Source organism: Leuresthes tenuis, unplaced genomic scaffold (assembly GCF_036924035.1).
Source record: "Leuresthes tenuis unplaced genomic scaffold, fLeuTen1.0.hap1 SCAF_1, whole genome shotgun sequence".
NCBI classification, from domain to species: domain Eukaryota; kingdom Metazoa; phylum Chordata; class Actinopteri; order Atheriniformes; family Atherinopsidae; genus Leuresthes; species Leuresthes tenuis.
Window position 1 is genome coordinate 4,125,977 of NW_027325355.1, and position 24,682 is coordinate 4,150,658.

At 46.3% G+C, this 24,682-nt stretch overlaps 22 non-coding genes and 42 pseudogenes across 22 annotated transcripts; all 64 read left to right on the forward strand.

Moving 5' to 3' along the window:
* The first annotated feature begins 96 nt into the window (after window positions 1-96).
* LOC140296952 (5S ribosomal RNA) lies at window positions 97-215 on the forward strand (annotated as a pseudogene).
* A 270-nt stretch (window positions 216-485) lies between these two features.
* Window positions 486-604, forward strand: LOC140297737 (5S ribosomal RNA). The gene has a single exon (XR_011913447.1). It is a non-coding gene; the product is annotated as a 5S ribosomal RNA (ribosomal RNA).
* Window positions 605-873: 269 nt separating this feature from the next.
* Window positions 874-992, forward strand: LOC140270443 (5S ribosomal RNA; annotated as a pseudogene).
* Window positions 993-1,261: 269 nt separating this feature from the next.
* LOC140301546 (5S ribosomal RNA) lies at window positions 1,262-1,380 on the forward strand (annotated as a pseudogene).
* A 269-nt stretch (window positions 1,381-1,649) lies between these two features.
* On the forward strand, window positions 1,650-1,768 carry LOC140270450 (5S ribosomal RNA; annotated as a pseudogene).
* Window positions 1,769-2,037: 269 nt separating this feature from the next.
* Window positions 2,038-2,156, forward strand: LOC140279483 (5S ribosomal RNA; annotated as a pseudogene).
* Window positions 2,157-2,425: 269 nt separating this feature from the next.
* Window positions 2,426-2,544, forward strand: LOC140299441 (5S ribosomal RNA; annotated as a pseudogene).
* A 269-nt stretch (window positions 2,545-2,813) lies between these two features.
* LOC140303753 (5S ribosomal RNA) lies at window positions 2,814-2,932 on the forward strand (annotated as a pseudogene).
* Window positions 2,933-3,201: 269 nt separating this feature from the next.
* LOC140300826 (5S ribosomal RNA) lies at window positions 3,202-3,320 on the forward strand (annotated as a pseudogene).
* A 269-nt stretch (window positions 3,321-3,589) lies between these two features.
* On the forward strand, window positions 3,590-3,708 carry LOC140300654 (5S ribosomal RNA). Its single transcript, XR_011914854.1, has one exon. It is a non-coding gene; the product is annotated as a 5S ribosomal RNA (ribosomal RNA).
* Window positions 3,709-3,977: 269 nt separating this feature from the next.
* LOC140292325 (5S ribosomal RNA) lies at window positions 3,978-4,096 on the forward strand. Its single transcript, XR_011912536.1, has one exon. It is a non-coding gene; the product is annotated as a 5S ribosomal RNA (ribosomal RNA).
* A 269-nt stretch (window positions 4,097-4,365) lies between these two features.
* On the forward strand, window positions 4,366-4,484 carry LOC140291883 (5S ribosomal RNA; annotated as a pseudogene).
* Window positions 4,485-4,753: 269 nt separating this feature from the next.
* LOC140290026 (5S ribosomal RNA) lies at window positions 4,754-4,872 on the forward strand. The gene has a single exon (XR_011912313.1). It is a non-coding gene; the product is annotated as a 5S ribosomal RNA (ribosomal RNA).
* Window positions 4,873-5,141: 269 nt separating this feature from the next.
* LOC140292342 (5S ribosomal RNA) lies at window positions 5,142-5,260 on the forward strand. Its single transcript, XR_011912538.1, has one exon. It is a non-coding gene; the product is annotated as a 5S ribosomal RNA (ribosomal RNA).
* Window positions 5,261-5,529: 269 nt separating this feature from the next.
* Window positions 5,530-5,648, forward strand: LOC140296770 (5S ribosomal RNA). Its single transcript, XR_011912996.1, has one exon. It is a non-coding gene; the product is annotated as a 5S ribosomal RNA (ribosomal RNA).
* A 269-nt stretch (window positions 5,649-5,917) lies between these two features.
* On the forward strand, window positions 5,918-6,036 carry LOC140306787 (5S ribosomal RNA). Its single transcript, XR_011915787.1, has one exon. It is a non-coding gene; the product is annotated as a 5S ribosomal RNA (ribosomal RNA).
* A 266-nt stretch (window positions 6,037-6,302) lies between these two features.
* On the forward strand, window positions 6,303-6,421 carry LOC140297774 (5S ribosomal RNA). The gene has a single exon (XR_011913479.1). It is a non-coding gene; the product is annotated as a 5S ribosomal RNA (ribosomal RNA).
* A 269-nt stretch (window positions 6,422-6,690) lies between these two features.
* LOC140297230 (5S ribosomal RNA) lies at window positions 6,691-6,809 on the forward strand (annotated as a pseudogene).
* A 269-nt stretch (window positions 6,810-7,078) lies between these two features.
* On the forward strand, window positions 7,079-7,197 carry LOC140296339 (5S ribosomal RNA). The gene has a single exon (XR_011912954.1). It is a non-coding gene; the product is annotated as a 5S ribosomal RNA (ribosomal RNA).
* A 224-nt stretch (window positions 7,198-7,421) lies between these two features.
* Window positions 7,422-7,540, forward strand: LOC140298903 (5S ribosomal RNA). Its single transcript, XR_011914500.1, has one exon. It is a non-coding gene; the product is annotated as a 5S ribosomal RNA (ribosomal RNA).
* A 269-nt stretch (window positions 7,541-7,809) lies between these two features.
* On the forward strand, window positions 7,810-7,928 carry LOC140306852 (5S ribosomal RNA). Its single transcript, XR_011915788.1, has one exon. It is a non-coding gene; the product is annotated as a 5S ribosomal RNA (ribosomal RNA).
* Window positions 7,929-8,194: 266 nt separating this feature from the next.
* On the forward strand, window positions 8,195-8,313 carry LOC140297775 (5S ribosomal RNA). The gene has a single exon (XR_011913480.1). It is a non-coding gene; the product is annotated as a 5S ribosomal RNA (ribosomal RNA).
* A 269-nt stretch (window positions 8,314-8,582) lies between these two features.
* On the forward strand, window positions 8,583-8,701 carry LOC140297231 (5S ribosomal RNA; annotated as a pseudogene).
* A 269-nt stretch (window positions 8,702-8,970) lies between these two features.
* Window positions 8,971-9,089, forward strand: LOC140299532 (5S ribosomal RNA; annotated as a pseudogene).
* Window positions 9,090-9,358: 269 nt separating this feature from the next.
* LOC140289081 (5S ribosomal RNA) lies at window positions 9,359-9,477 on the forward strand (annotated as a pseudogene).
* A 269-nt stretch (window positions 9,478-9,746) lies between these two features.
* LOC140295622 (5S ribosomal RNA) lies at window positions 9,747-9,865 on the forward strand (annotated as a pseudogene).
* Window positions 9,866-10,134: 269 nt separating this feature from the next.
* On the forward strand, window positions 10,135-10,253 carry LOC140273131 (5S ribosomal RNA; annotated as a pseudogene).
* A 269-nt stretch (window positions 10,254-10,522) lies between these two features.
* On the forward strand, window positions 10,523-10,641 carry LOC140292694 (5S ribosomal RNA; annotated as a pseudogene).
* A 269-nt stretch (window positions 10,642-10,910) lies between these two features.
* Window positions 10,911-11,029, forward strand: LOC140294505 (5S ribosomal RNA; annotated as a pseudogene).
* A 269-nt stretch (window positions 11,030-11,298) lies between these two features.
* On the forward strand, window positions 11,299-11,417 carry LOC140297585 (5S ribosomal RNA). The gene has a single exon (XR_011913307.1). It is a non-coding gene; the product is annotated as a 5S ribosomal RNA (ribosomal RNA).
* A 269-nt stretch (window positions 11,418-11,686) lies between these two features.
* LOC140297829 (5S ribosomal RNA) lies at window positions 11,687-11,805 on the forward strand. Its single transcript, XR_011913529.1, has one exon. It is a non-coding gene; the product is annotated as a 5S ribosomal RNA (ribosomal RNA).
* Window positions 11,806-12,074: 269 nt separating this feature from the next.
* Window positions 12,075-12,193, forward strand: LOC140270457 (5S ribosomal RNA; annotated as a pseudogene).
* Window positions 12,194-12,463: 270 nt separating this feature from the next.
* LOC140280284 (5S ribosomal RNA) lies at window positions 12,464-12,582 on the forward strand (annotated as a pseudogene).
* Window positions 12,583-12,851: 269 nt separating this feature from the next.
* Window positions 12,852-12,970, forward strand: LOC140298438 (5S ribosomal RNA). Its single transcript, XR_011914085.1, has one exon. It is a non-coding gene; the product is annotated as a 5S ribosomal RNA (ribosomal RNA).
* A 269-nt stretch (window positions 12,971-13,239) lies between these two features.
* On the forward strand, window positions 13,240-13,358 carry LOC140293822 (5S ribosomal RNA). Its single transcript, XR_011912713.1, has one exon. It is a non-coding gene; the product is annotated as a 5S ribosomal RNA (ribosomal RNA).
* A 269-nt stretch (window positions 13,359-13,627) lies between these two features.
* LOC140272896 (5S ribosomal RNA) lies at window positions 13,628-13,746 on the forward strand (annotated as a pseudogene).
* Window positions 13,747-14,015: 269 nt separating this feature from the next.
* LOC140294507 (5S ribosomal RNA) lies at window positions 14,016-14,134 on the forward strand (annotated as a pseudogene).
* Window positions 14,135-14,403: 269 nt separating this feature from the next.
* LOC140298454 (5S ribosomal RNA) lies at window positions 14,404-14,522 on the forward strand. Its single transcript, XR_011914100.1, has one exon. It is a non-coding gene; the product is annotated as a 5S ribosomal RNA (ribosomal RNA).
* Window positions 14,523-14,791: 269 nt separating this feature from the next.
* On the forward strand, window positions 14,792-14,910 carry LOC140299325 (5S ribosomal RNA; annotated as a pseudogene).
* Window positions 14,911-15,179: 269 nt separating this feature from the next.
* LOC140270459 (5S ribosomal RNA) lies at window positions 15,180-15,298 on the forward strand (annotated as a pseudogene).
* Window positions 15,299-15,568: 270 nt separating this feature from the next.
* On the forward strand, window positions 15,569-15,687 carry LOC140280291 (5S ribosomal RNA; annotated as a pseudogene).
* Window positions 15,688-15,956: 269 nt separating this feature from the next.
* On the forward strand, window positions 15,957-16,075 carry LOC140297940 (5S ribosomal RNA). Its single transcript, XR_011913630.1, has one exon. It is a non-coding gene; the product is annotated as a 5S ribosomal RNA (ribosomal RNA).
* A 269-nt stretch (window positions 16,076-16,344) lies between these two features.
* On the forward strand, window positions 16,345-16,463 carry LOC140296111 (5S ribosomal RNA; annotated as a pseudogene).
* A 269-nt stretch (window positions 16,464-16,732) lies between these two features.
* LOC140304322 (5S ribosomal RNA) lies at window positions 16,733-16,851 on the forward strand (annotated as a pseudogene).
* Window positions 16,852-17,120: 269 nt separating this feature from the next.
* Window positions 17,121-17,239, forward strand: LOC140294810 (5S ribosomal RNA; annotated as a pseudogene).
* Window positions 17,240-17,508: 269 nt separating this feature from the next.
* Window positions 17,509-17,627, forward strand: LOC140300804 (5S ribosomal RNA; annotated as a pseudogene).
* Window positions 17,628-17,896: 269 nt separating this feature from the next.
* Window positions 17,897-18,015, forward strand: LOC140312223 (5S ribosomal RNA; annotated as a pseudogene).
* A 269-nt stretch (window positions 18,016-18,284) lies between these two features.
* Window positions 18,285-18,403, forward strand: LOC140314082 (5S ribosomal RNA). The gene has a single exon (XR_011917113.1). It is a non-coding gene; the product is annotated as a 5S ribosomal RNA (ribosomal RNA).
* A 269-nt stretch (window positions 18,404-18,672) lies between these two features.
* Window positions 18,673-18,791, forward strand: LOC140269892 (5S ribosomal RNA; annotated as a pseudogene).
* A 269-nt stretch (window positions 18,792-19,060) lies between these two features.
* On the forward strand, window positions 19,061-19,179 carry LOC140294448 (5S ribosomal RNA; annotated as a pseudogene).
* A 269-nt stretch (window positions 19,180-19,448) lies between these two features.
* Window positions 19,449-19,567, forward strand: LOC140297275 (5S ribosomal RNA). The gene has a single exon (XR_011913046.1). It is a non-coding gene; the product is annotated as a 5S ribosomal RNA (ribosomal RNA).
* Window positions 19,568-19,836: 269 nt separating this feature from the next.
* LOC140314127 (5S ribosomal RNA) lies at window positions 19,837-19,955 on the forward strand (annotated as a pseudogene).
* Window positions 19,956-20,224: 269 nt separating this feature from the next.
* On the forward strand, window positions 20,225-20,343 carry LOC140280297 (5S ribosomal RNA; annotated as a pseudogene).
* Window positions 20,344-20,612: 269 nt separating this feature from the next.
* LOC140269860 (5S ribosomal RNA) lies at window positions 20,613-20,731 on the forward strand (annotated as a pseudogene).
* A 269-nt stretch (window positions 20,732-21,000) lies between these two features.
* Window positions 21,001-21,119, forward strand: LOC140294120 (5S ribosomal RNA; annotated as a pseudogene).
* A 269-nt stretch (window positions 21,120-21,388) lies between these two features.
* LOC140300398 (5S ribosomal RNA) lies at window positions 21,389-21,507 on the forward strand (annotated as a pseudogene).
* Window positions 21,508-21,776: 269 nt separating this feature from the next.
* On the forward strand, window positions 21,777-21,895 carry LOC140300795 (5S ribosomal RNA; annotated as a pseudogene).
* A 269-nt stretch (window positions 21,896-22,164) lies between these two features.
* On the forward strand, window positions 22,165-22,283 carry LOC140314143 (5S ribosomal RNA). The gene has a single exon (XR_011917120.1). It is a non-coding gene; the product is annotated as a 5S ribosomal RNA (ribosomal RNA).
* Window positions 22,284-22,552: 269 nt separating this feature from the next.
* LOC140270027 (5S ribosomal RNA) lies at window positions 22,553-22,671 on the forward strand (annotated as a pseudogene).
* A 269-nt stretch (window positions 22,672-22,940) lies between these two features.
* On the forward strand, window positions 22,941-23,059 carry LOC140294450 (5S ribosomal RNA; annotated as a pseudogene).
* Window positions 23,060-23,328: 269 nt separating this feature from the next.
* Window positions 23,329-23,447, forward strand: LOC140300805 (5S ribosomal RNA; annotated as a pseudogene).
* Window positions 23,448-23,716: 269 nt separating this feature from the next.
* Window positions 23,717-23,835, forward strand: LOC140300806 (5S ribosomal RNA; annotated as a pseudogene).
* Window positions 23,836-24,104: 269 nt separating this feature from the next.
* On the forward strand, window positions 24,105-24,223 carry LOC140314195 (5S ribosomal RNA). Its single transcript, XR_011917125.1, has one exon. It is a non-coding gene; the product is annotated as a 5S ribosomal RNA (ribosomal RNA).
* A 269-nt stretch (window positions 24,224-24,492) lies between these two features.
* LOC140305726 (5S ribosomal RNA) lies at window positions 24,493-24,611 on the forward strand (annotated as a pseudogene).
* Window positions 24,612-24,682: the final 71 nt, after the last annotated feature.

Sequence of the window (24,682 nt, forward strand, 5' to 3'; positions counted from 1 at the left end):
CACTACAATTTAGCCTTTCTCGGCAATTATCTGGTTACATCGAGGAACTGTATGATTCCAGTACCTATATAATGCACATTTGTCAAAGACATTGTCGCTTACTGCCACACCACCCTGAATATCCCCGATATCGTCTGATCTCGGAAGCCAAGCAGGTTTGGGCCTGGTTAGTACTTGGATGGGAGACCGCTTGGGAATACCAGGTGCTGTAAGCTTTTTCTCTTCTCTCTACCACCTGCATGTCTTTTGTTGCAACGTCTGATCACCCTGTGACACATGAGGACGTTGGTCATCTTCAGCAGCTACTGCTTTGTTGTTAGACACAAAGTGATCTGAGAGTCTCAGTTTCCACTGCAGGTAATAATCACATCAGGGATGAAGATGTGCCCACTACATATCAGCCTTTTATCGGCAATTATCTGGTTACAAAGAGTAACCGTATGATTCGAGTACCTATATAATGCACATATGTGACAGCCATTGTTGCTTACGGCCACACCACCCTGAACATGCCCGACCTTGTCTGATCTCGGAAGCCAAGCAGGGTTGGGCTTGGTTAGTACTTGGATGGGAGACCGCTTGGGAATACCAGGTGCTGTAAGCTTTTTCTCTTCTCTCTACCACCTGCATGTCTTTTGTTGCAACGTCTGATCACCCTGTGACACATGAGGAAGTTGGTCATCTTCAGCTGGTGCTGCTTTGTTGGCAGACACGAAGTGATCTGAGAGTCTCAGTTTCAACTGCAGGTAATAATCAAATCAGGGATGAAGATGTGCCCACTACAATTTAGCCTTTCTCGGCAATTATCTGGTTACATCGAGGAACTGTATGATTCCAGTACCTATATAATGCACATTTGTCAAAGACATTGTCGCTTACTGCCACACCACCCTGAATATCCCCGACATCGTCTGATCTCGGAAGCCAAGCAGGTTTGGGCCTGGTTAGTACTTGGATGGGAGACCGCTTGGGAATACCAGGTGCTGTAAGCTTTTTCTCTTCTCTCTACCACCTGCATGTCTTTTGTTGCAACGTCTGATCACCCTGTGACACATGAGGACGTTGGTCATCTTCAGCTGCTGCTGCTTTGTTGGCAGACACAAAGTGATCTGAGAGTCTCAGTTTCAACTGCAGGTAATAATCACTTCAGGGATGAAGATGTGCCCACTACATATCAGCCTTTCTCAGCAATTATGTGGTTACATAGAGTAACCGTATGATTCCAGTACCTATATAATGTACATTTGTGATCGACATTGTTACTTACGGCCACACCACCCTGAACATGCCTGACCTCGTCTGATCTCGGAAGCCAAGCAGGGTTGGGCCTGGTTAGTACTTGGATGGGAGACAGCTTGGGAATACCAGGTGCTGTAAGCTTTTTCTCTTCTCTCTACCACCTGCATGTCTTTTGTTGCAACGTCTGATCACCCTGTGACACATGAGGAATTTGGTCATCTTCAGCTGCTGCTGGATTGTTGGCAGACACAAAGTGATCTGAGAGTCTCAGTTTCAACTACATATAATAATCACATCAGGGATGAAGATGTGCCCACTACAAGTTAGCCTTTCTCGGCAATTATCTGGTTACATCGAGGAACTGTATGATTCCAGTACCTATATAATGCACATTGTTCACAGATATTGTTGCTTACTGCCACACCACCCTGAATATCCCCGACATCGTCTGATCTCGGAAGCCAAGCAGGTTTGGGCCTGGTTAGTACTTGGATGGGAGACCGCTTGGGAATACCAGGTGCTGTAAGCTTGTTCTCTTCTCTCTAGCACCTGCATGTCTTTTGTTGCAACGTCTGATCACCCTGTGACACATGAGGAAGTTGGTCATCTTCAGCTGTTGCTGCTTTGTTGGCAGACACGAAGTGATCTGAGAGTCTCAGTTTCAACTGCAGGTAATAATCACATCAGGGATGAAGATGTGCCCACTACATATCAGCCTTTCTCGGCAATTATCTGGTTACAAAGAGTAACCGTATGATTCCAGTACCTATATAATGCACATTGGTGACAGCCACTGTTGCTTACGGCCACACCACCCTGAATATGCCCGACCTCGTCTGATCTTGGAAGCCAAGCAGGTTTAGGCCTGGTTAGTACTTGGATGGGAGACCGCTTGGGAATACCAGGTGCAGTAAGCTTTTTCTCTTCTCTCTACCACCTGCATGTCTTTTTTTGCAACGTCTGATCACCCTGTGACACATGAGGAAGTTGGTCATCTTCAGCTGCTGCTGCTTTGTTGGCAGACACGAAGTGATCTGAGAGTCTCAGTTTCAACTACAGATAATAATCACATCAGGGATGAAGATGTGCCCACTACATATCAGCCTTTCTCGGCAATTATCTGGTTACATCGAGGAACTGTATGATTCCAGTACCTATATAATGCACATTTGTGACAGACATTGTTGCTTACGGCCACACCACCCTGAACATGCCCGACCTCGTCTGATCTCGGAATCCAAGCAGCGTTGGGCCTGGTTAGTACTTGGATGGGAGACCGATTGGGAATACCAGGTGCTGTAAGCTTTTTCTCTTCTCTCTACCACCTGCATGTCTTTTGTTGCAACGTCTGATCACCCTGTGACACAAGAGGAAGTTGGTCATCTTCAGCTGCTGCTGCTTTGTTGGCAGACACGAAGTGATCTGAGAGTCTCAGTTTCAACTGCAGGTAATAATCACGACAGGGAAGAAGATGTGCCCAATACGGATCAGCCTTTCTCGGCAATTATCTGGTTACATAGAGGAACTGTATGATCCCAGTACCTATATAATGCACATTTGTCACAGACATTGATGCTTACGGCCACACCACCCTGAATATGCCCGACCTCGTCTGATCTCGGAAGCCAAGCAGCGTTGGGCCTGATTAGTACTTGGATGGGAGAACGTTTGGGAATACCAGGTGCTGTAAGCTTTTTCTCTTCTCTCTACCACCTGCATGTCTTTTGTTGCAACGTCTGATCACCCTGTGACACAAGAGGAAGTTGGTCATCTTCAGCTGCTGCTGCTATGTTGGCAGACACGAAGTGATCTGAGAGACTCAGTTTCCGCTGGAGAGAATAATCACGACAGGGATGAAGATGTGCCCACTACAATTTAGCCTTTCTCGGCAAATATCTGGTTACATCGAGGAACTGTATGATCCCAGTACCTATATAATGCACATTTGTCACAGACATTGATGCTTACGGCCACACCACCCTGAATATGCCCGACCTCGTCTGATCTCGGAAGCCAAGCAGCGTTGGGCCTGATTAGTACTTGGATGGGAGAACGCTTGGGAATACCAGGTGCTGTAAGCTTTTTCTCTTCTCTCTACCACCTGCATGTCTTTTGTTGCAACGTCTGATCACCCTGTGACACAAGAGGAAGTTGGTCATCTTCAGCTGCTGCTGCTTTGTTGGCAGACACGAAGTGATCTGAGAGTCTCAGTTTCAACTGCAGGTAATAATCACATCAGGGATGAAGATGTGCCCACTACATATCAGCCTTTCTCGGCAATTATCTGGTTACAAAGAGTAACCGTATGATTCCAGTACCTATATAATGCACATTGGTGATTGCCATTGTTGCTTACGGCCACACCACCCTGAATATGCCCGACCTCATCTGATCTCGGAAGCCAAGCAGGGTTGGGCCTGGTTAGTACTTGGATGGGAGACTGCTTGGGAATACCAGGTGCTGTAAGCTTTTTCTCTTCTCTCTACCACCTGCATGTCTTTTGTTGCAACGTCTGATCACCCTGTGACACATGAGGAAGTTGGTCCTCTTCAGCTGCTGCTGCTTTGTTGGCAGACACGAAGTGATCTGAGAGTCTCAGTTTCAACTACAGATAATAATCACATCAGGGAAGAAGATGTGCCCACTACAATTTAGCCTTTCTCGGCAAATATCTGGTTACATAGAGGAACTGTATGATTCCAGTACCTATATAATGCACATTTGTCAAAGACATTGTTGCTTACGGCCACACCACCCTGAATATGCCCGACCTCGTCTGATCTCGGAAGCCAAGCAGGGTTGGGCCTGGTTAGTACTTGGATGGGAGACCGCTTGGGAATACCAGGTGCTGTAAGCTTTTTCTTTTCTCTCTAGCACCTGCATGTCTTTTGTTGCAACGTTTGATCACCCTGTGACACATGAGGAAGTTGGTCATCTTCAGCTGCTGCTGCTTTGTTGGCAGACACGAAGTGATCTGAGAGTCTCAGTTTCAACTGCAGGTAATAATCAAATCAGGGATGAAGATGTGCCCACTACAATTTAGCCTTTCTCGGCAATTATCTGGTTACATCGAGGAACTGTAGGATTCCAGTACCTATATAATGCACATTTGTCAAAGACATTGTCACTTACTGCCACACCACCCTGAATATCCCCGACATCGTCTGATCTCGGAAGCCAAGCAGGTTTGGGCCTGGTTAGTACTTGGATGGGAGACCGCTTGGGAATACTAGGTGCTGTAAGCTTTTTCTCTTCTCTCTACCACCTGCATGTCTTTTGTTGCAACGTCTGATCACCCTGTGACACATGAGGAAGTTGGTCATCTTCAGCAGCTACTGCTTTGTTGGCAGACACGAAGTGATCTGAGAGTCTCAGTTTCCACTGCAGGTAATAATCACATCAGGGATGAAGATGTGCCCACTACATATCAGCCTTTCTCGGCAATTATCTGGTTACATAGAGGAACTGTATGATTCCAGTACCTATATAATGCACATTTGTCACAGACAATGTTGCTTACGGCCACACCACCCTGAACATGCCCGACCTCGTCTGATCTCGGAAGCCAAGCAGGGTTGGGCCTAGTTAGTACTTGGATGGGAGACTGCTTGGGAATACTAGGTGCTGTAAGCTTTTTCTCTTCTCTCTACCACCTGCATGTCTTTTGTTGCAACGTCTGATCACCATGTGACACATGAGGAAGTTGGTCATCTTCAGCTGCTGCTGCTTTGTTGGCAGAGACGAAGTGATCTGAGAGTCTCAGTTTCCGCTGGAGAGAATAATCACGACAGGGAAGAAGATGTGCCCAATACGCATCAGTCTTTCTCGGCAATTATCTGGTTAAATAGAGTAACCGTATGATTCCAGTACCTATATGATGCACATTTGTCACAAGCATTGTTGCTTACGGCCACACCACCCTGAACATACCCGACCTCATCTGATCTCAGAAGCCAAGCAGGGTTGGGCCTGGTTAGTACTTGGATGGGAGACTGCTTGGGAATACCAGGTGCTGTAAGCTGTTTATCTTCTCTCGACCACCTGCATGTCTTTTGTTGCAACGTCTGATCACCCTGTGACTCATGAGGAAGTTGGTCATCTTCAGCTGCTGCTGCTTTGTTGGCAGACACGAAGTGATCTGAGAGTCTCAGTTTCAACTACAGATAATAATCACATCAGGGATATAGATGTGCCCACTACAATTTAGCCTTTCTCGGCAATTATCTGGTTACATCAAGAAACTGTAATATTCCAGTACCTATATAATGCACATTTGTGACAGACATTGTTGCTTACGGCCACACCACCCTGAATATGCCCGACCTCGTCTGATCTCGGAAGCCAAGCAGCGTCGGGCCTGGTTAGTACTTGGATGGGAGACCGCTTGGGAATACCTGGTGCTGTAAGCTTTTTCTCTTCTCTCTACCACCTGCATGTCTTTTGTTGCAACGTCTGATCACCCTGTGACACATGAGGAAGTTGGTCATCTTCAGCTGCTGCTGCTTTGTTGGCAGACACGAAGTGATCTGAGAGTCTCAGTTTCAACTGCAGGTAATAATCACATCAGGGATGAAGATGTGCCCACTACATATCAGCCTTTCTCGGCAATTATCTGGTTACATAGAGGAACCGTATGATTCCAGTACCTATATAATGCACATTGTTCAGAGATATTGTAGTTTACGGCCACACCACCCTGAATATACCCGACCTCGTCTGATCTCGGAAGCCAAGCAGGGTTGGGCCTGGTTAGTAGTTGGATGGGAGACCGCTTGGGAATACCAGGTGCTGTAAGCTTTTTCTCTTCTCTCTACCACCTGCATGTCTTTTGTTGCAACGTCTGATCACCCTTTGACACATGAGGAAGTTGGTCATCTTCAGCTGCTGCTTTGTTGGCAGACACGAAGTGATCTGAGAGTCTCAGTTTCAACTGCAGGTAATAATCACATCAGGGATGAAGATGTGCCCACTACATATCAGCCTTTCTCGGCAATTATCTGGTTACAAAGAGTAACCGTATGATTCCAGTACCTATATAATGCACATTTGTCAAAGACATTGTTGCTTACGGCCACACCACCCTGAAAATACCCGACCTCGTCTGATCTCGGAAGCCAAGCAGGGCTGGGCCTGGTTAGTACTTGGATGGGAGACCGCTTGGGAATACCAGGGGCTTTAAGCTTTTTCTCTTCTCTCTACCACCTGCATGTCTTTTGTTGCAACGTCTGATCACCCTGTGACACATGAGGAAGTTGGTCATCTTCAGCTGCTGCTGCTTTGTTGGCAGACACGAAGTGATCTGAGAGTCTCAGTTTCAACTACAGATAATAATCACATCAGGGATGAAGATGTGCCCACTACAAGTTAGCCTTTCTCGGCAATTATCTGGTTACATCGAGGAACTGTATGATTCCAGTACCTATATAATGCACATTTGTGACAGACATTGTTGCTTACTTCCACACCACCCTGAATATCCCAGACATCGTCTGATCTCGGAAGCCAAGCAGGTTTGGGCCTGGTTAGTACTTGGATGGGAGACTGCTTGGGAATACCAGGTGTTTTAAGCTTTTTCTCTTCTCTCTACCACCTGCATGTCTTTTGTTGCAACGTCTGATCACCCTGTGACACAAGAGGAAGTTGGTCATCTTCAGCTGCTGCTGCTTTGTTGGCAGACACAAAGTGATCTGAGAGTCTCAGTTTCAACTGCAGGTAATAATCACATCAGGGATGAAGATGTGCCCACTACATATCAGCCTTTCTCGGCAATTATCTGGTTAAATAGAGTAACCGTATGATTCCAGTACCTATATGATGCACATTTGTCACAAGCATTGTTGCTTACGGCCACACCACCCTGAACATACCCGACCTCATCTGATCTCAGAAGCCAAGCAGGGTTGGGCCTGATTAGTACTTGGATGGGAGACTGCTTGGGAATACCAGGTGCTGTAAGCTGATCACCCTGTGACTCATGAGGAAGTTGGTCATCTTCAGCTGCTGCTGCTTTGTTGGCAGACACGAAGTGATCTGAGAGTCTCAGTTTCAACTACAGATAATAATCACATCAGGGATATAGATGTGCCCACTACAATTTAGCCTTTCTCGGCAATTATCTGGTTACATCAAGAAACTGTAATATTCCAGTACCTATATAATGCACATTTGTGACAGACATTGTTGCTTACGGCCGCACCACCCTGAATATGCCCGACCTCGTCTGATCTCGGAAGCCAAGCAGCGTCGGGCCTGGTTAGTACTTGGATGGGAGACCGCTTGGGAATACCTGGTGCTGTAAGCTTTTTCTCTTCTCTCTACCACCTGCATGTCTTTTGTTGCAACGTCTGATCACCCTGTGACACATGAGGAAGTTGGTCATCTTCAGCTGCTGCTGCTTTGTTGGCAGACACGAAGTGATCTGAGAGTCTCAGTTTCAACTGCAGGTAATAATCACATCAGGGATGAAGATGTGCCCACTACATATCAGCCTTTCTCGGCAATTATCTGGTTACATAGAGGAACCGTATGATTCCAGTACCTATATAATGCACATTGTTCAGAGATATTGTAGTTTACGGCCACACCACCCTGAATATACCCGACCTCGTCTGATCTCGGAAGCCAAGCAGGGTTGGGCCTGGTTAGTAGTTGGATGGGAGACCGCTTGGGAATACCAGGTGCTGTAAGCTTTTTCTCTTCTCTCTACCACCTGCATGTCTTTTGTTGCAACGTCTGATCACCCTTTGACACATGAGGAAGTTGGTCATCTTCAGCTGCTGCTTTGTTGGCAGACACGAAGTGATCTGAGAGTCTCAGTTTCAACTGCAGGTAATAATCACATCAGGGATGAAGATGTGCCCACTACATATCAGCCTTTCTCGGCAATTATCTGGTTACAAAGAGTAACCGTATGATTCCAGTACCTATATAATGCACATTTGTCAAAGACATTGTTGCTTACGGCCACACCACCCTGAAAATACCCGACCTCGTCTGATCTCGGAAGCCAAGCAGGGCTGGGCCTGGTTAGTACTTGGATGGGAGACCGCTTGGGAATACCAGGGGCTTTAAGCTTTTTCTCTTCTCTCTACCACCTGCATGTCTTTTGTTGCAACGTCTGATCACCCTGTGACACATGAGGAAGTTGGTCATCTTCAGCTGCTGCTGCTTTGTTGGCAGACACGAAGTGATCTGAGAGTCTCAGTTTCAACTACAGATAATAATCACATCAGGGATGAAGATGTGCCCACTACAAGTTAGCCTTTCTCGGCAATTATCTGGTTACATCGAGGAACTGTATGATTCCAGTACCTATATAATGCACATTTGTGACAGACATTGTTGCTTACTTCCACACCACCCTGAATATCCCAGACATCGTCTGATCTCGGAAGCCAAGCAGGTTTGGGCCTGGTTAGTACTTGGATGGGAGACTGCTTGGGAATACCAGGTGTTTTAAGCTTTTTCTCTTCTCTCTACCACCTGCATGTCTTTTGTTGCAACGTCTGATCACCCTGTGACACATGAGGAAGTTGGTCATCTTCAGCTGCTGCTGCTTTGTTGGCAGACACAAAGTGATCTGAGAGTCTCAGTTTCAACTGCAGGTAATAATCACATCAGGGATGAAGATGTGCCCACTACATATCAGCCTTTCTCGGCAATTATCTGGTTACATAGAGGAACTGTATGATTCCAGTACCTATATAATGCGCATTTGTGACAGACATTGTTGCTTACGGCCACACCACCCTGAACATGCCCGACCTTGTCTGATCTCGGAAGCCAAGCAGGGTTGGGCCTTGTTAGTACTTGGATGGGAGACCGCTTGGGAATACCAGGTGCTGTAAGCTTTTTCTCTTCTCTCTAGCACCTGCATGTCTTTTGTTGCAACGTCTGATCACCCTGTGACACATGAGGAAGTTGGTCATCTTCAGCTGCTGCTGCTTTGTTGGCAGACACGAAGTGATCTGAGAGTCTCAGTTTCAACTGCAGGTAATAATCAAATCAGGGATGAAGATGTGCCCACTACAATTTAGCCTTTCTCGGCAATTATCTGGTTACATCGAGGAACTGTATGATTCCAGTACCTATATAATGCACATTTGTCAAAGACATTGTCGCTTACTGCCACACCACCCTGAATATCCCCGACATCGTCTGATCTCGGAAGCCAAGCAGGTTTGGGCCTGGTTAGTACTTGGATGGGAGACTGCTTGGGAATACCAGGTGCTGTAAGCTTTTTCTCTTCTCTCTACCACCTGCATGTCTTTTGTTGCAACGTCTGATCACCCTGTGACACATGAGGAAGTTGGTCATCTTCAGCTGCTACTGCTTTGTTGGCAGACACGAAGTGATCTGAGAGTCTCAGTTTCCACTGCAGGTAATAATCACATCAGGGATGAAGATGTGCCCACTACATATAAGCCTTTCTCGGCAATTATCTGGTTACATAGAGGAACTGTATGATTCCAGTACCTATATAATGCACATTTGTCACAGACATTGTCGCTTACTGCCATACCACCCTGAATATCCCCGACATCGTCTGATCTCAGAAGCCAAGCAGGTTTGGGCCTGGTTAGTACTTGGATGGGAGACAGCTTGGGAATGCCAGGTGCTGTAAGCTTTTTCTCTTCTCTCTACCACCTGCATGTCTTTTGTTGCAACGTCTGATCACCCTGTGACACATGAGGAAGTTGGTCATCTTCAGCAGCTACTGCTTTGTTGGCAGACACGAAGTGATCTGAGAGTCTCAGTTTCCACTGCAGGTAATAATCACATCAGGGATGAAGATGTGCCCACTACATATCAGCCTTTCTCGGCAATTATCTGGTTACATAGAGGAACTGTATGATTCCAGTACCTATATAATGCACATTTGTCAAAGACATTGTTGCTTACGGACACACCACCCTGAATATGCCCGACCTCGTCTGATCTCGGAATCAAAGCAGGGTTGGGCCTGGTTAGTACTTGGGTGGGAGACCGCTTGGGAATACCAGGGGCTTTAAGCTTTTTCTCTTCTCTCTACCACCTGCATGTCTTTTGTTGCAACGTCTGATCACCCTGTGACACATGAGGAAGTTGGTCATCTTCAGCTGCTGCTGCTTTGTTGGCACACACGAAGTTATCTTAGAGTCTCAGTTTCAACTACAGATAATAATCAAATCAGGGAAGAAGATGTGCCCACTACATATCAGCCTTTCTCGGCAATTATCTGGTTACATAGAGGAACTGTATGATTCCAGTACCTATATAATGCACATTTGTCAAAGACGTTGTTGCTTACGGCCACACCACCCTTAAAATGTCTGAACTTGTGTGATCTCGGAAGCCAAGCAGGGTTGGGCCTGGTTAGTACTTGGATGTGAGACTGCTTGGGAATACCAGGTGCTGTAAGCTTTTTCTCTTCTCTCGACCACCTGCATGTCTTTTGTTGCAACGTCTGATACCCCTGTGACACATGAGGAAGTTGGTCATCTTCAGCTGCTGCTGCTTTGTTGGCAGACACGAAGTTATCTGAGAGTCTCAGTTTCAACTACAGATAATAATCACATCAGGGATGAAGATGTGCCAACTACAAGTTAGCCTTTCTCTGCAATTATCTGGTTACATCGAGGAACTGTATGATTCTAGTACCTATATAATGCACATTTGTGACAGACATTGTTGCTTACTTCCAAACCACCCTGAATATCCCCGACATCGTCTGATCTCGGAAGCCAAGCAGGTTTGGGCCTGGTTAGTACTTGGATGGGAGACCGCTTGGGAATACCAGGTGTTTTAAGCTTTTTCTCTTCTCTCTACCACCTGCATGTCTTTTGTTGCAACGTCTGATCACCCTGTGACACATGAGGAAGTTGGTCATCTTCAGCTGCTGCTGCTTTGTTGGCAGACACGAAGTGATCTGAGAGTCTCAGTTTCAACTGCAGGTAATAATCACATCAGGGATGAAGATGTGCCCACTACATATCAGTCTTTCTCGGCAATCATCTGGTTACATAGAGTAACCGTATGATTCCAGTACCTATATAATGCACATTTGTCACAGACATTGCTGCTTACGGCCACACCACCCTGAACATACCCAACCTCGTCTGATCTCGGAAGCCAAGCAGGGTTGGGCCTGGTTAGTACTTGGATGGGAGACTGCTTGGGAATACCAGGTGCTGTAAGCCTCTTCTCTTCTCACTACCCCCTGCATGTTTTTTGTTGCAACGTCTGATCACCCTGTGACACATGAGTAAGTTGGTCATCTTCAGCTGCTGCTGCTTTGTTGGCAGACACGAAGTGATCTGAGAGTCTCAGTTTCAACTGCAGGTAATAATCACATCAGGGATGAAGATGTGCCCACTACATATCAGCCTTTCTCGGCAATTATCTGGTTACATAGAGGAACTGTATGATTCCAGTACCTATATAATGCGCATTTGTGACAGACATTGTTGCTTACGGCCACACCACCCTGAATATGCCCGACCTTGTCTGATCTCGGAAGCCAAGCAGGGTTGGGCCTGATTAGTACTTGGATGGGAGACCGCTTGGGAATACCAGGTGCTGTGAGCTTTTTCTCTTCTCTCTAGCACCTGCATGTCTTTTGTTGCAACGTCTGATCACCCTGTGACACATGAGGAAGTTGGTCATCTTCAGCTGCTGCTGCTTTGTTGGCAGACACGAAGTGATCTGAGAGTCTCAGTTTCAACTGCAGGTAATAATCAAATCAGGGATGAAGATGTGCCCACTACAATTTAGCCTTTCTCGGCAATTATCTGGTTACATCGAGGAACTGTATGATTCCAGTACCTATATAATGCACATTTGTCAAAGACATTGTCGCTTACTGCCACACCACCCTGAATATCCCCGACATCGTCTGATCTCGGAAGCCAAGCAGGTTTGGGCCTGGTTAGTACTTGGATGGGAGACCGCTTGGGAATACCAGGTGCTGTAAGCTTTTTCTCTTCTCTCTACCACCTGCATGTCTTTTGTTGCAACGTCTGATCACCATGTTTACACATGAAGAAGTTGGTCATCTTCAGCAGCTACTGCTTTGTTGGCAGACACGAAGTGATCTGAGAGTCTCAGTTTCCACTGCAGGTAATAATCACATCAGGGATGAAGATGTGCCCACTACATATGAGCCTTTCTCGGCAATTATCTGGTTACATAGAGGAACTGTATGATTCCAGTACCGATATAATGCACATTTGTCACAGACATTGTTGCTTACGGCCACACTACCCTGAACATGCCCAACCTCGTCTGATCTCGGAAGCCAAGCAGGGTTGGGCCTGGTTAGTACTTGGATGTGAGACTACTTGGGAATACCAGGTGCTGTAAGCTTTTTTTCTTCTCTCAACCATCTACATGTCTTTTGTTGCAACGTCTGATCACCCTGTGACACATGAGGAAGTTGGTCATCTTCAGCTGCTACTGCTTTGTTGGCAGACACGAAGTGATCTGAGAGTCTCAGTTTCCACTGCAGGTAATAATCACATCAGGGATGAAGATGTGCCCACTACATATAAGCCTTTCTCGGCAATTATCTGGTTACATCGAGGAACTGTATGATTCCAGTACCTATATAATGCACATTTGTGACAGACATTGTTGCTTACAGCCACACCACCCTGAATATGCCCGACCTCGTCTGATCTCGGAAGCCAAGCAGGTTTGGGCCTGGTTAGTACTTGGATGGGAGACTGCTTGGGAATACCAGGTGCTGTAAGCTTTTCCTCTTCTCTCTACCACCTGCATGTCTTTTGTTGCAACGTCTGATCACCCTGTGACACATGAGGAAGTTGGTCATCTTCAGCTGCTGCTGCTTTGTTTGCAGACACGAAGTGATCTGAGAGTCTCAGTTTCAACTACAGATAATAATCAAATCAGGGAAGAAGATGTGCCCACTACATATCAGCCTTTCTCGGCAATTATCTGGTTACATAGAGGAACTGTATGATTCCAGTACCTATATAATGCACATTTGTCAAAGACATTGTTGCTTACGGCCACACCACCCTGAAAATGTCCGACCTCGTGTGATCTCGGAAGCCAAGCAGGGTTGGGCCTGGTTAGTACTTGGATGGGAGACCGCTTGGGAATACCAGGTGCTGTAAGCTTTTTCTCTTCTCTCTACCACCTGCATGTCTTTTGTTGCAACGTCTGATCACCCTGTGACACATGAGGAAGTTGGTCATCTTCAGCTGCTGCTGCTTTGTTGGCAGACACGAAGTGATCTGAGAGTCTCAGTTTCAACTACAGATAATAATCAAATCAGGGAAGAAGATGTGCCCACTACATATCAGCCTTTCTCGGCAATTATCTGGTTACATAGAGGAACTGTATGATTCCAGTACCTATATAATGCACATTTGTCAAAGACGTTGTTGCTTACGGCCACACCACCCTTAAAATGTCTGAACTTGTGTGATCTCGGAAGCCAAGCAGGGTTGGGCCTGGTTAGTACTTGGATGGGAGACTGCTTGGGAATACCAGGTGCTGTAAGCTGTTTATCTTCTCTCGACCACCTGCATGTCTTTTGTTGCAACGTCTGATCACCCTGTGACACATGAGGAAGTTGGTCATCTTCAGCTGCTGCTGCTTTGTTGGCAGACACGAAGTTATCTGAGAGTCTCAGTTTCAACTACAGATAATAATCACATCAGGGATGAAGATGTGCCAACTACAAGTTAGCCTTTCTCTGCAATTATCTGGTTACATCGAGGAACTGTATGATTCTAGTACCTATATAATGCACATTTGTGACAGACATTGTTGCTTACTTCCAAACCACCCTGAATATCCCCGACATCGTCTGATCTCGGAAGCCAAGCAGGTTTGGGCCTGGTTAGTACTTGGATGGGAGACCGCTTGGGAATACCAGGTGTTTTAAGCTTTTTCTCTTCTCTCTACCACCTGCATGTCTTTTGTTGCAACGTCTGATCACCCTGTGACACATGAGGAAGTTGGTCATCTTCAGCTGCTGCTGCTTTGTTGGCAGACACGAAGTGATCTGAGAGTCTCAGTTTCAACTGCAGGTAATAATCACATCAGGGATGAAGATGTGCCCACTACATATCAGTCTTTCTCGGCAATCATCTGGTTACATAGAGTAACCGTATGATTCCAGTACCTATATAATGCACATTTGTCACAGACATTGCTGCTTACGGCCACACCACCCTGAACATGCCCAACCTCGTCTGATCTCGGAAGCCAAGCAGGGTTGGGCCTGGTTAGTACTTGGATGGGAGACTGCTTGGGAATACCAGGTGCTGTAAGCCTCTTCTCTTCTCACTACCCCCTGCATGTTTTTTGTTGCAACGTCTGATCACCCTGTGACACATGAGTAAGTTGGTCATCTTCAGCTGCTGCTGCTTTGTTGGCAGACACGAAGTGATCTGAGAGTCTCAGTTTCAACTGCAGGTAATAATCACATCAGGGATGAAGATGTGCCCACTACATATCAGCCTTTCTCGGAAATTATCTGGTTACATAGAGGAACTGTATGATTCCAGTACCTATATAATGCGCATTTGTGACAGACATTGTTGCTTACGGCCACACCACCCTGAATATGCCCGACCTTGTCTGATCTCGGAAGCCAAGCAGGGTTGGGCCTGATTAGTACTTGGATGGGAGACCGCTTGGGAATACCAGGTACTGTGAGCTTTTTCTCTTCTCTCTAGCACCTGCATGTCTTTTGTTGCAACGTCTGATCACCCTGTGACACATGAGGAAGTTGGTCATCTTCAGCTGCTGCTGCTTTGTTGGCAGACACGAAGTGATCTGAGAGTCTCAGTTTCAACTGCAGGTAATAATCAAATCAGGGATGAAGATGTGCCCACTACAATTTAGCCTTTCTCGGCAATTATCTGGTTACATCGAGGAACTGTATGATTCCAGTACCTATATAATGCACATTTGTCAAAGACATTGTCGCTTACTGCCACACCACCCTGAATATCCCCGACATCGTCTGATCTCGGAAGCCAAGCAGGTTTGGGCCTGGTTAGTACTTGGATGGGAGACCGCTTGGGAATACCAGGTGCTGTAAGCTTTTTCTCTTCTCTCTACCACCTGCATGTCTTTTGTTGCAACGTCTGATCACCATGTTTACACATGAGGAAGTTGGTCATCTTCAGCAGCTACTGCTTTGTTGGCAGACACGAAGTGATCTGAGAGTCTCAGTTTCCACTGCAGGTAATAATCACATCAGGGATGAAGATGTGCCCACTACATATGAGCCTTTCTCGGCAATTATCTGGTTACATAGAGGAACTGTATGATTCCAGTACCGATATAATGCACATTTGTCACAGACATTGTTGCTTACGGCCACACTACCCTGAACATGCCCAACCTCGTCTGATCTCGGAAGCCAAGCAGGGTTGGGCCTGGTTAGTACTTGGATGTGAGACTACTTGGGAATACCAGGTGCTGTAAGCTTTTTTTCTTCTCTCAACCATCTACATGTCTTTTGTTGCAACGTCTGATCACCCTGTGACACATGAGGAAGTTGGTCATCTTCAGCTGCTGCTGCTTTGTTGGCAGACACGAAGTGATCTGAGAGTCTCAGTTTCAACTACAGGTATTAATCACATCAAGGATGAAGATATGCCCACTACATATCAGCCGTTCTTGGCAATTATCTGGTTACATAGAGGAACTGTATGATTCCAGTACCTATATAATGCACATTTGTCAAAGACATTGTCGCTTACGGCCAAACCACCCTGCACATACCCGACCTTGTCTGATCTCGGAAGCCAAGCAGGGTTGGGCCTGGTTAGTACTTGGATGGGAGACTACTTGGGAATACCAGGTGCTGTAAGCTTTTTCTCTTTTCTCTAGCACCTGCATGTCTTTTGTTGCAACGTCTGATCACCCTGTGACACATGAGGAAGTTGGTCATATTCACCTGCTGCTTGATTGTTGGCAGACACGAAGTGATCTGAGAGTCTCAGTTTCAACTACAGATAATAATCACATCAGGGATGAAGATGTGCCCACTACAAGTTAGCCTTTCTCGGCAATTATCTGGTTACATCAAGGAACTGTATGATTCCAGTACCTATATAATGCACATTTGTGACAGACATTGTTGCCTACTGCCACACCACCCTGAATATCCCCGACATCGTCTGATATTGGAAGCCAAGCAGGTTTGGGCCTGGTTAGTACTTGGATGGGAGACCGCTTGGGAATACCAGGTGCTGTAAGCTTTTTCTCTTCTCTCTACCACCTGCATGTCTTTTGTTGCAACGTCTGATCACCCTGTGACACATGAGGAAGTTGGTCATCTTCAGCTGCTACTGCTTTGTTGGCAGACACGAAGTGATCTGAGAGTCTCAGTTTCCACTGCAGGTAATAATCACATCAGGGATGAAGATGTGCCCACTACATGTCAGCCTTTCTCGGCAATTATCTGGTTACATAGAGGAACTGTATGATTCCAGTACCTATATAATGCACATTTGTCAAAGACATTGTTGCTTACGGCCACACCACCCTTAAAATGTCCGACCTCGTGTGATCTCGGAAGCCAAGCAGGGTTGGGCCTGGTTAGTACTTGGATGGGAGACTACTTGGGAATACCAGGTACTGTAAGCTGTTTATCTTCTCTCGACCACCTGCATGTCTTTTGTTGCAACGTCTGATCACCCTGTGACACATGAGGAAGTTGGTCATCTTCAGCTGCTGCTGCTTTGTTGGCAGACACGAAGTGATCTGAGAGTCTCAGTTTCAACTACAGATAATAATCACATCAGGGATGAAGATGTGCCAACTACAAGTTAGCCTTTCTAGGCAATTATCTGGTTACATCGAGGAACTGTATGATTCCAGTACCTATATAATGCACATTTGTGACAGACATTGTTGCTTACTTCCACACCACCCTGAATATCCCCGACATCGTCTGATCTCGGAAGCCAAGCAGGTTTGGGCCTGGTTAGTACTTGGATGGGAGACCGCTTGGGAACACCAGGTGTTTTAAGCTTTTTCTCTTCTCTCTACCACCTGCATGTCTTTTGTTGCAACGTCTGATCACCCTGTGACACATGAGGAAGTTGGTCATCTTCAGCTGCTGCTGTTTTGTTGGCAGACACGAAGTGATCTGAGAGTCTCAGTTTCAACTGCAGGTAATAATCACATCAGGGATGAAGATGTGCCCACTACATATCAGTCTTTCTCGGCAATCATCTGGTTACATAGAGTAACCGTATGATTCCAGTACCTATATAATGCACATTTGTCACAGACATTGTTGCTTACGGCCACACCGCCCTGAACATGCCCGACCTCGTCCGATCTCGGAAGCCAAGCAGGGTTGGGCCTTGTTAGTACTTGGATGGGAGACTGCTTTGGAATACCAGGTGCTGTAAGCTTTTTCTCTTCTCTCTACCACCTGCATGTCTTTTGTTGCAACGTCTGATCACCATGTGACACATGAGGAAGTTGGTCATCTTCAGCTGCTGCTGCTTTGTTGGCAGACACGAAGTGATCTGAGATTCTAAGTTTCAACTGCAGATAATAATCACGTCAGGGAAGAAGATGTGCCCACTACAAGTTAGCCTTTCTCGGCAATTATCTGGTTACATAGAGGAACTGTATGATTCCAGTACCGATATAATGCACATTTGTCACAGACATTGTTGCTTACGGCCACACTACCCTGAACATGCCTGACCTCGTCTGATCTCGGAAGCCAAGCAGGGTTGGGCCTGGTTAGTACTTGGATGGGAGACCGCTTGGGAATACCAGGGGCTTTAAGCTTTTTCTCTTCTCTCTACCACCTGCATGTCTTTTGTTGCAACGTCTGATCACCCTGTGACACATGAGGAAGTTGGTCATCTTCAGCTGCTGCTGCTTTGTTGGCAGACACGAAGTTATCTTAGAGTGTCAGTTTCAACTGCAGGTAATAATCACATCAGGGATAAAGATGTGCCTACTACATATCAGCCTTTCTCAGCAATTATCTGGTTACATAGAGTAACCGTATGATTCCAGTACCTATATAATGTACATTTGTGATAGACATTGTTACTTACGGCCACACCACCCTGAACATGCCCGACCTCGTCTGATCTCGGAAGCCAAGCAGGGTTGGGCCTGGTTAGTACTTGGATGGGAGACCGCTTGGGAATACCAGGTGCTGTAAGCTTTTTCTCTTCTCTCTACCACCTGCATGTCTTTTGTTGCAACGTCTGATCACCCTGTGACACATGAGGAAGTTGGTCATCTTCAGCTGCTGCTGCTTTGTTGGCAGACACGAAGTGATCTGAGAGTCTCAGTTTCAACTACAGATAATAATCACATCAGGGAAGAAGATGTGCCCACTACATATCAGCCTTTCTCGGCAATTATCTGGTTACATAGAGGAACTGTATGATTCCAGTACCTATATAATGCACATTTGTCAAAGACATTGTTGCTTACGGCCACACCACCCTTAAAATGTCCGACCTCGTGTGATCTCGGAAGCCAAGCAGGGTTGGGCCTGTTTAGTACTTGGATGGGAGACTGCTTGGGAATACCAGGTACTGTAAGCTGTTTATCTTCTCTCGACCCCCTGCATGTCTTTTGTTGCAACGTCTGATCACCCTGTGACACATGAGGAAGTTGGTCATCTTCAGCTGCTGCTGCTTTGTTGGCAGACACGAAGTGATCTGAGAGTCTCAGTTTCAACTACAGATAATAATCACATCAGGGATGAAGATGTGCCAACTACAAGTTAGCCTTTCTCGGCAATTATCTGGTTACATCGAGGAACTGTATGATTCCAGTACCTATATAATGCACATTTGTGACAGACATTGTTGCTTACTTCCACACCACCCTGAATATCCCCGACATCGTCTGATCTCGGAAGCCAAGCAGGTTTGGGCCTGGTTAGTACTTGGATGGGAGACCGCTTGGGAATACCAGGTGTTTTAAGCTTTTTCTCTTCTCTCTACCACCTGCATGTCTTTTGTTGCAACGTCTGATCACCCTGTGACACATGAGGAAGTTGGTCATCTTCAGCTGCTGCTGCTTTGTTGGCAGACACGAAGTGATCTGAGAGTCTCAGTTTCAACTGCAGGTAATAATCACATCAGGGATGAAGATGTGCCCACTACATATCAGTCTTTCTCGGCAATCATCTGGTTACATAGAGTAACCGTATGATTCCAGTACCTATATAATGCACATTTGTCACAGACATTGTTGCTTACGGCCACACCACCCTGAACATGCCCGACCTCGTCTGATCTCGGAAGCCAAGCAGGGTTGGGCCTGGTTAGTACTTGGATGGGAGATTGCTTGGGAATACCAGGTGCTGTAAGCCTTTTCTCTTCTCACTACCCCCTGCATGTTTTTTGTTGCAACGTCTGATCACCCTGTGACACATGAGTAAGTTGGTCATCTTCAGCTGCTGCTGCTTTGTTGGCAGACACGAAGTGATCTGAGAGTCTCAGTTTCAAATGCAGGTAATAATCACATCAGGGATGAAGATGTGCCCACTACATATCAGCCTTTCTCGGCAATTATCTGGTTACATAGAGGAACTGTATGATTCCAGTACCGATATAATGCGCATTTGTGACAGACATTGTTGATTACGGCCACACCACCCTGAATATGCCTGACCTTGTCTGATCTCGGAAGCCAAGCAGGTTTGGGCCTGGTTAGTACTTGGATGGGAGACCGCTTGGGAATACCAGGTGCTGTAAGCTTTTTCTCTTCTCTCTACCACCTGCATGTCTTTTGTTGCAACGTCTGATCACCATGTGACACATGAGGAAGTTGGTCATCTTCAGCAGCTACTGCTTTGTTGGCAGACACGAAGTGATCTGAGAGTCTCAGTTTCCACTGCAGGTAATAATCACATCAGGGATGAAGATGTGCCCACTACATATGAGCCTTTCTCTGCAATTATCTGGTTACATAGAGGAACTGTATGATTCCAGTACCGATATAATGCACATTTGTCACAGACATTGTTGCTTACGGCCACACTACCCTGAACATGCCCAACCTCGTCTGATCTCGGAAGCCAAGCAGGGTTGGGCCTGGTTAGTACTTGGATGTGAGACTACTTGGGAATACCAGGTGCTGTAAGCTTTTTTTCTTCTCTCAACCATCTACATGTCTTTTGTTGCAACGTCTGATCACCCTGTGACACATGAGGAAGTTGGTCATCTTCAGCTTCTGCTGCTTTGTTGGCAGACACGAAGTGATCTGAGAGTCTCAGTTTCAACTACAGGTATTAATCACATCAAGGATGAAGATATGCCCACTACATATCAGCTGTTCTTGGCAATTATCTGGTTACATAGAGGAACTGTATGATTCCAGTACCGATATAATGCACATTTGTCAAAGACATTGTCGCTTACGGCCAAACCACCCTGCACATACCCGACCTTGTCTGATCTCGGAAGCCAAGCAGGGTTGGGCCTGGTTAGTACTTGGATGGGAGACAGCTTGGGGATACCAGGTGCTGTAAGCTTTTTCTCTTCTCTCTACCCCCTGCATGTCTTTTGTTGCAACGTCTGATCACCCTGTGACACATGAGGAAGTTGGTCATATTCACCTGCTGCTTGATTGTTGGCAGACACGAAGTGATCTGAGAGTCTCAGTTTCAACTACAGATAATAATCACATCAGGGATGAAGATGTGCCCACTACAAGTTAGCCTTTCTCGGCAATTATCTGGTTACATCGAGGAACTGTATGATTCCAGTACCTATATAATGCACATTTGTGACAGACAGTGTTGCTTACTGCCACACCACCCTGAATATCCCCGACATCGTCTGATATTGGAAGCCAAGCAGGTTTGGGCCTGGTTAGTACTTGGATGGGAGACCGCTTGGGAATACCAGGTGCTGTAAGCTTTTTCTCTTCTCTCTACCACCTGCATGTCTTTTGTTGCAACGTCTGATCACCCTGTGACACATGAGGAAGTTGGTCATCTTCAGCTGCTACTGCTTTGTTGGCAGACACGAAGTGATCTGAGAGTCTCAGTTTCCACTGCAGGTAATAATCACATCAGGGATGAAGATGTGCCCACTACATATCAGCCTTTCTCGGCAATTATCTGGTTACATAGAGGAACTGTATGATTCCAGTACCTATATAATGCACATTTGTCCCAGACATTGTTGCTTACGGCCACACCACCCTGAACATGCCCGACCTCGTCCGATCTCGGAAGCCAAGCAGGGTTGGGCCTTGTTAGTACTTGGATGGGAGACTGCTTTGGAATACCAGGTGCTGTAAGCTTTTTCTCTTCTCTCTACCACCTGCATGTCTTTTGTTGCAACGTCTGATGTCCATGTGACACATGAGGAAGTTGGTCATCTTCAGCTGCTGCTGCTTTGTTGGCAGACACGAAGTGATCTGAGATTCTAAGTTTCAACTGCAGATAATAATCACGTCAGGGAAGAAGATGTGCCCACTACAAGTTAGCCTTTCTCGGCAATTATCTGGTTACATAGAGGAACTGTATGATTCCAGTACCGATATAATGCACATTTGTCACGGACATTGTTGCTTACGGCCACACTACCCTGAACATGCCCGACCTCGTCTGATCTCGGAAGCCAAGCAGGGTTGGGCCTGGTTAGTACTTGGATGGGAGACCGCTTGGGAATACCAGGGGCTTTAAGCTTTTTCTCTTCTCTCTACCACCTGCATGTCTTTTGTTGCAACGTCTGATCACCCTGTGACATATGAGGAAGTTGGTCATCTTCAGCTGCTGCTGCTTTGTTGGCAGACACGAAGTTATCTTAGAGTCTCAGTTTCAACTGCAGGTAATAATCACATCAGGGATGAAGATGTGCCCACTACATATCAGCCTTTCTCAGCAATTGTCTGGTTACATAGAGTAACCGTATGATTCCAGTACCTATATAATGTACATTTGTGATAGACATTGTTACTTACGGCCACACCACCCTGAACATGCCCGACCTCGTCTGATCTCGGAAGCCAAGCAGGGTTGGGCCTGGTTAGTACTTGGATGGGAGACCGCTTGGGAATACCAGGTGCTGTAAGCTTTTTCTCTTCTCTCTACCACCTGCATGTCTTTTGTTGCAACGTCTGATCACCCTGTGACACATGAGGAAGTTGGTCATCTTCAGCTGCTGCTGCTTTGTTGGCAGACACGAAGTGATCTGAGAGTCTCAGTTTCAACTACAGATAATAATCAAATCAGGGAAGAAGATGTGCCCACTACATATCAGCCTTTCTCGGCAATTATCTGGTTACATAGAGGAACTGTATGATTCCAGTACCTATATAATGCACATTTGTCAAAGACATTGTTGCTTACGGCCACACCACCCTTAAAATGTCCGACTTCGTGTGATCTCGGAAGCCAAGCAGGGTTGGGCCTGGTTAGTACTTGGATGGGAGACTACTTGGGAATACCAGGTACTGTAAGCTGTTTATCTTCTCTCGACCACCTGCATGTCTTTTGTTGCAACGTCTGATCACCCTGTGACATATGAGGAAGTTGGTCATCTTCAGCTGCTGCTGCTTTGTTGGCAGACACGAAGTGATCTGAGAGTCTCAGTTTCAACTACAGATAATAATCACATCAGGGATGAAGATGTGCCAACTACAAGTTAGCCTTTCTCGGCAATTATCTGGTTACATCGAGGAACTGTATGATTCCAGTACCTATATAATGCACATTTGTGACAGACATTGTTGCTTACTTCCACACCACCCTGAATATCCCCGACATCGTCTGATCTCGGAAGCCAAGCAGGTTTGGGCCTGGTTAGTACTTGGATGGGAGACCGCTTGGGAATACCAGGTGTTTTAAGCTTTTTCTCTTCTCTCTACCACCTGCATGTCTTTTGTTGCAACGTCTGATCACCCTGTGACACATGAGGAAGTTGGTCATCTTCAGCTGCTGCTGTTTTGTTGGCAGACACGAAGTGATCTGAGAGTCTCAGTTTCAACTGCAGGTAATAATCACATCAGGGATGAAGATGTGCCCACTACATATCAGTCTTTCTCGGCAATCATCTGGTTACATAGAGTAACCGTATGATTCCAGTACCTATATAATGCACATTTGTCACAGACATTGTTGCTTACGGCCACACCGCCCTGAACATGCCCGACCTCGTCCGATCTCGGAAGCCAAGCAGGGTTGGGCCTTGTTAGTACTTGGATGGGAGACTGCTTTGGAATACCAGGTGCTGTAAGCTTTTTCTCTTCTCTCTACCACCTGCATGTCTTTTGTTGCAACGTCTGATCACCATGTGACACATGAGGAAGTTGGTCATCTTCAGCTGCTGCTGCTTTGTTGGCAGACACGAAGTGATCTGAGATTCTAAGTTTCAACTGCAGATAATAATCACGTCAGGGAAGAAGATGTGCCCACTACAAGTTAGCCTTTCTCGGCAATTATCTGGTTACATAGAGGAACTGTATGATTCCAGCACCGATATAATGCACATTTGTCACAGACATTGTTGCTTACGGCCACACTACCCTGAACATGCCCGACCTCGTCTGATCTCGGAAGCCAAGCAGGGTTGGGCCTGGTTAGTACTTGGATGGGAGACCCCTTGGGAATACCAGGGGCTTTAAGCTTTTTCTCTTCTCTCTACCACCTGCATGTCTTTTGTTGCAACGTCTGATCACCCTGTGACACATGAGGAAGTTGGTCATCTTCAGCTGCTGCTGCTTTGTTGGCAGACACGAAGTTATCTTAGAGTCTCAGTTTCAACTGCAGGTAATAATCACATCAGGGATGAAGATGTGCCCACTACATATCAGCCTTTCTCAGCAATTATCTGGTTACATAGAGTAACCGTATGATTCCAGTACCTATATAATGTACATTTGTGATAGACATTGTTACTTACGGCCACACCACCCTGAACATGCCCGACCTCGTCTGATCTCGGAAGCCAAGCAGGGTTGGGCCTGGTTAGTACTTGGATGGGAGACCGCTTGGGAATACCAGGTGCTGTAAGCTTTTTCTCTTCTCTCTACCACCTGCATGTCTTTTGTTGCAACGTCTGATCACCCTGTGACACATGAGGAAGTTGGTCATCTTCAGCTGCTGCTGCTTTGTTGGCAGACACGAAGTGATCTGAGAGTCTCAGTTTCAACTACAGATAATAATCACATCAGGGAAGAAGATGTGCCCACTACATATCAGCCTTTCTCGGCAATTATCTGGTTACATAGAGGAACTGTATGATTCCAGTACCTATATAATGCACATTTGTCAAAGACATTGTTGCTTACGGCCACACCACCCTTAAAATGTCCGACCTCGTGTGATCTCGGAAGCCAAGCAGGGTTGGGCCTGGTTAGTACTTGGATGGGAGACTGCTTGGGAATACCAGGTACTGTAAGCTGTTTATCTTCTCTCGACCCCCTGCATGTCTTTTGTTGCAACGTCTGATCACCCTGTGACACATGAGGAAGT